Below are 6000 nucleotides of genomic sequence, written 5' to 3'. Positions count from 1 at the left end.
TTTAACGTCAATTATATATATATATATTTTTTATTCATTTATTTCATTTTATTTTATTTTCGTTTTCCTTATTCATTTTTTATTTATTTTTATTTTTCTGGTTCACTAATATTATAAAAAAAATTAAAAATTAGCTTTAAGTCTTGAATTGTTCCTGGCCTCAATTACTTTTTTTTTTTGAAATTAAGTTTGGTGTCCTCTAATTATTTTATTTTAATATTCCTGTTTATTTTTTTTAAAAAAATTTGAAGTTTTTACTTCTTATTTATTTAGTTATTTTATTTTATTTCTTTTACACAGGTTATCTCACTGGGAATTCTCTGCACTCTGACGTAGAAATTTCTACTTTTCTTTATTTTCTGTTTGTTTATGAGCAGGAACAGGGATAAAGAGCCCCTTCTTGATTTTGATCCTGAACCTGAAAAGATCTTTAGACGGCGTTTGCAACAAGCAAGACTGTATAAGGCTGCAGAGTCCAACATGGATCATAATATTGCTGCTAATGCCAATATGGCAAATCTGAATGAGAATGAGCAACCTAGAAGAGTGATTGGCTCTTACACTGCTCCTAATGCAGACCTCTATGGCAAAAGTATTATGGTGCCTCCTATAGCTGCAAGCAATTTTGAACTGAAGCCTCAACTTGTCACTCTTGTGCAACAAAACTGTCAGTATCATGGACTTCCTCAAGAAGACCCAAATCAATTTATTTCTAATTTTCTGCAGATTTGTGATACTATGAAGACAAATGGAGTGAATCCTGAGGTGTACAAACTCATGCTCTTCCCATTTGCTCTGAGGGATAGAGCAAAGCTGTGGCTAAATTCTCAACCCAAGGAGAGTTTGGATACTTGGGATAAGGTTGTTACTAAGTTTCTTACTAAACTTTTCCCACCAAAGAAGCTGACTAAGCTTAGGGTGGAGGTTCAGACCTTCAGACAGAAGGATGGGGAGACTCTTTATGAAGCTTGGGAGAGATACAAGCTATTGACCAGACAATGTCCTCCGGACATGTTTTATAAATGAACTCAGCTAGACATCCTTTATGAAGGCTTGGGTGAAATGTCCAAGATGTGTTTAGATAATTCTGCAGGTGGTTCATTGCACATGAAGAAGACACTGGAGGAAACTACTAAGCTTATTGAATTGGTTGCTAGCAACCAATATTTATATTCATCTAACAGGAATCCTGTGAACTTTGAGACCCTTCAAAAGAAAGGCATTATGGAAATAGAAGCTCTTGATGCTATCCTTACTCAGAATAAAATTTTGAGTCAACATATGAGTTTAATTTCTCAACAATTGAGTAGGATGCAAGTTTCAACTGTCAACACTCAGAATGCACCTCCAAAGATCCCTTATGACATGACAGGTAATTTTGTGCAAAATAAAAATTATGATTATACTCAATTTTCTTTTGAACAGGTCAATTTCATGGAGAATACTCCTAGAAATCCCAATAATGACCCATACTCTAAGACCTATAATCAGGGGTGGAGAAACCACCCAAATTTTGGGGGGAGAGAGAAATCTCAGGGATCACAAAATTTTAACAATAATTCTTAGGGCGGTTTTCAGCAGAATAATCATAATAACCATCAGTTTCAGTCTCATCATCAACAACCACCTCAGCAGGCAATTTCTCAGTCCCAGGAAAACACTGATATGGAAGCAGTAATGAATCATTTTATGCAGGAAACTAGAGCTTTCCTCAGAAACTTGGAGGTACAGGTAGGCCAGTTGAGCAAGCAAATACCCAAGAGGCCTCCAAGTACGTTCCCTAGTGATACAGTGGTGAATCCAAGAGAGGAATGCAAGGCTATCTCCTTGATAAGTGGACAAGTGGTAAGTACGGAAGCACAAGTTAATGAGGAGTCAGTTGAAGAAGAAGCTCCAGAGGAGAAGAAGGAAGAAGTAGAGCACGTCCCTCCAAAGCGTTCGGACAACCCATTCCTAGAGTCTCTTGATACTTATCCTACATTGCCAAAGGCCCCTGAGTACAAGCCTAAAATGCCATATCCTCAGAGACTTCAAAAGGAGACCAAGGACAAGAAGTTTTTGAAGTTCTTGGAAGTCTTCAGAAAGTTGCAAATCAATATTTCTTTTGCTGAGGTTTTGGAGCAAATGCCTCTCTATGTCAAATTCATGAAGGAGTTGTTGTCAAAGAAGAAGCCTTTAAAAGGAGACGAGACAGTGGTCCTGACTAAGGAATGTAGTGCCATCATTCAGAATAACTTACCAAGGAAGATGCCGGATCTAGGGAGCTTTCAAATTCCATGCACCATTGGGAGCACAACCTTTGAGAAAGCGTTATGTGATCTGGGAACAAGCATCAATTTAATGCCCTTGTCTGTGATGAAGAAGTTACAAATCCAAGAGGCACAACCCACATGGATAGCATTACAAATGGCAGACAAATCTATAAAGCCTGCGTACGGATTAATGGAAAATATCTTGGTCAAAGTGGGTAAGTTCTTCCACCCAGCAGATTTTGTGATTCTTGATACAGGGGAGGATGAGAGTGCTTCTATAATTCTAGGAAGACCATTCCTAGCCACTAGAAGAGCTCTGATTGATGTGGAAGAAGGTGAAATAGTGCTTAGAGTGCATAATGAGCAACTAGTATTTCATGTCTTCAAAGATATACATTCAGCAGGTGAAGAAGAGAGGTGCATGCAAACTGAGCTTATTGATCCAAACCTTCAAGAACCCCCTGATGATGCACAACAGAAAATGCAACTCAAACCTCCTTTGGTAACAATTAATAAAATTCTTTCAGACATCAAATCTAAGTTTGGTGTCAGGAATGCATCATCCACCAAGGCGGAGGTTCCCAAAAAGAAGAAAGTACCCAGAAATGGAGAAACAAAAAGATTCCCACTGAAGACTTCTCCCCAAGAATGAAGGTGGTGTTTACTAGCAATCCAATGTTCACTTATACAGTAAACAGAATCCTCTCTCTGGAGCATATTGAACTACTTTATGAGGATACAAGGAGAAGATTCAGAGTGAGGGGTGAAGAACTGAGCCCCTATGATCCTCCTCCTTAGAGGAGCTGACCGTCAAGCTAGTGACAGTAAAGAAGCGCTTGTCGGGAGGCAACCCAATAATTTTGTATCCTTAATTATTTTTTCGTTACGTTAATTATATTATTTGTTTGATTTTTATTGAGTTTTTACTATTTTTCTTTGTTTTACGTATGCTTGATCATGCTGAATTTTTGGAACAGGAACAGGAGCAATTAAGAAGAACTTTTGACACCCTGTTTTCAGCTTTTCTTTGCTTGAGGACAAGAAAACTTTTAAGTTTGGTGTTGTCACTTCGCTTTTGGCCTTTTCTGTTTATTTTAATAGCACCAAAGGGAGATGAATGTTCTTCATGGAGGAATGAGATGGCTACCAGCATAACTGAAGTAGTTGAGTTCCTTTCATTCTATTTCTCTTCTGTTCTTATTTTGTTGTCCTCTATTTTGTGTTGCTTTGATTTCCTGCATGATCTTTAGTACTTTCAGTTCTTAGATTTAATTTCATTCTGTCATTTGATTTTAGTTAAAAAAATGTCTCATGTACCACTCATTGAACTTGAATCTAAAAAGAAAAGAAAAAAGTGATGTATTGCATGAGAAATTGAGTTTATATTTAAGATTAGTCTTGTTTACTTAAATGTGGTGGTATTATTTGTGATTCTGAATGAATGACAAGAACAGTGCATATTTGAATTTGAATCAAAGGATGTTGACGTGTAAGGAACAAGACTTTAGAGAACTATTATGATTTCTCTGAAATTAGTGAAAGCTTAATCCTTGAAGAAAAAGAAATAGCAAAAGAAAACTAAAAGCAAGGTCCAAGGTTCTGAGCATCAATGACTAAGGAGGTCAGACATGATTAAAAGCTCAAACAGTTGTTTTCTTAGTCATATGCTTGTGGTGTTCTTGTGTAAAGTAATCCTTGAGACAGAATATCTAGAGTCGAGGCCAAATACATTTAGCAGAGTATGCCAAAGACTTTGAGTACCACTGTCTGTGAGTAACTGAAAGAAAAATCAGAACTTAAAAAGAGTTCTCCAGTCAAGTGCTTGTGGTGTTTTTGTGTCAAGTGAAGCTTGAGACAAAACATTTAAAGTCACGGCTAGACCCAAGGTGCAAAGCACCAATTCATTGAGAAGTAAAGGATGTATGTTGTGTTCAAGGATTAAATTGGAGTACAAAGAGCAGAGGATTCATAATATGATCCGGATTCTAATTCCGAATGACAGTGACATTCCTCTGATTCAAAGGAGAGTGAGATGGCAAAACTATTCAGAATTATAATAGATAAACCCCACTTTAAGAAGAGACATGAGCATAACTGAACTCTCACCTCTCATGCAAATTCACATCTTAATCATGTACTAATTTTGGTTGCTTGAGGACAAGCAACAATTCAAGTTTGGTGTTGTGATGCGTGAGCATCTTTCCTTCATTTTCCTAGTGAATTTGCATTTAATTTGTTGAGTTTAATCAAGAATTAATTATCTTTTAGCCACTATGGATGCTACTTTGAATTGTGTGCAATTCTGTTTATTTTAGGTAGCATTCGGATGGATTTGATGGAGCTTCCGCAGAAAAAGAGAAGAAGGCGAATGATGCTATCAACCTTGACCTCTCTGCACTCAAAACCTGAATAACTCAAGCTACAGAGGTCCAATTAATGTGATTTTAGTGGCGTTGGAAAGCTAACTTTTAGAGCTTTCCAACGATGTATAATAGTTCATACTTCTTCTCCATCAATTCGGCCAAGGCTGCACCTAACTTGAGATTTCTCAAGTTAGGCGTGGATTATTAAGGAATCAAGTGGTCCCCAACTCTCCAAGAAGTAAGCACGCAATTTCCTATTAATTCTGATTTAAACTTTATTTTATTTAAAAATAGGAAAAGATATTATTTAGTTTTAAGAAATATATTTTATATTAATTAGGATTAGATATAAAAGAAAAAAGAATCTCATCTCTTCTCTACTACCTCATTCCAAATTTACAGTTTACCAGAATCCTAGTTTTCACTCTGAACCATGAGCAACTAAACATCCACTGTTAAGGTTAGGAGCTCTGTCTATTGTATGGATTGATACTATTATTTTTATATTTTAATTTATGTCTTGACTTATATTTCAAGAATTATTTTTCGTTCTTTATCCTATGAATTTGGGTGGAATGGAAGTATGACCCTTGTTCTAATTGAGTTCTTGTATAACTTGGAAAAGCTCTTTACTTGAACAACAGCTTGAAAACAATTTTTCCTAAATTCTAATTATCTGGACTTAACAGGATACGTGACATATAATCCTCTTATATTTGGGTAATTAGGATTTTTGTGGCATTTAAACTAGAATTGAACTCCACCCTCTAATTGGAATTAAGTGACCAAGAAATTGGCGGTTGATGAATTTTAGGGGAGACTAAAAAGGTCTAAGAAATTAGGGTTTAGTCACATATAGTTTGCCATGAATTAAATCTTGCATGATTAAAATAGTTAGTAAGAAAAGTCAATCCGAAAAATAGATAACTCTGAAGGCTTAACTGTTTCTCCATATATTATTCACATCTTGTTTACTGCTTGCTTTTCTAATATTTTGAATTTACTGCTTAATGCTTTTGAACTCTCAAACACAATTTTCCGCTTGTCTAACTAAGTAAATTAATCAATCATTGTTGCTTAGTCCATCAATCCTCGTAGGATCGATCCTCATTCACTTAAGGTACTACTTGGTACGACCCGGTGCACTTGCCGGTTAGTTTGTGGGTTATAAAAACCTTACCAGAAACCCCCTAGGATTCTTGTGTAGTACCCTACTGGGAACCTTAGGTTCTCACCCCTTACTTTTCTGTTTCGCAGATGCAAACCAGCGAGGTCTTCTTTGAGGTTCTAGTCTTGGGACTAGTGAGCAGCAGTAGCATTGTTGGAGGGTCAAAACGACTTCTTTTACTTCCACACAGCACTTCCGTATTTCTTCAACTGCCAAG

At 36.5% G+C, this 6000-nt stretch overlaps 1 non-coding gene across 1 annotated transcript; it reads right to left on the bottom strand.

The window, feature by feature from the left end:
• Positions 1-909: 909 nt before the first annotated feature.
• LOC112718522 (small nucleolar RNA R71) lies at positions 910-1018 on the bottom strand. Its single transcript, XR_003160859.1, has one exon. It is a non-coding gene; the product is annotated as a small nucleolar RNA R71 (small nucleolar RNA).
• Between the last annotated feature and the right edge of the window lie 4982 nt (positions 1019-6000).

This window comes from Arachis hypogaea, chromosome 10, assembly GCF_003086295.3.
Source record: "Arachis hypogaea cultivar Tifrunner chromosome 10, arahy.Tifrunner.gnm2.J5K5, whole genome shotgun sequence".
In the NCBI taxonomy this organism is placed as follows: domain Eukaryota; kingdom Viridiplantae; phylum Streptophyta; class Magnoliopsida; order Fabales; family Fabaceae; genus Arachis; species Arachis hypogaea.
This window is presented reverse-complemented; position numbering and strand designations above follow the sequence as displayed.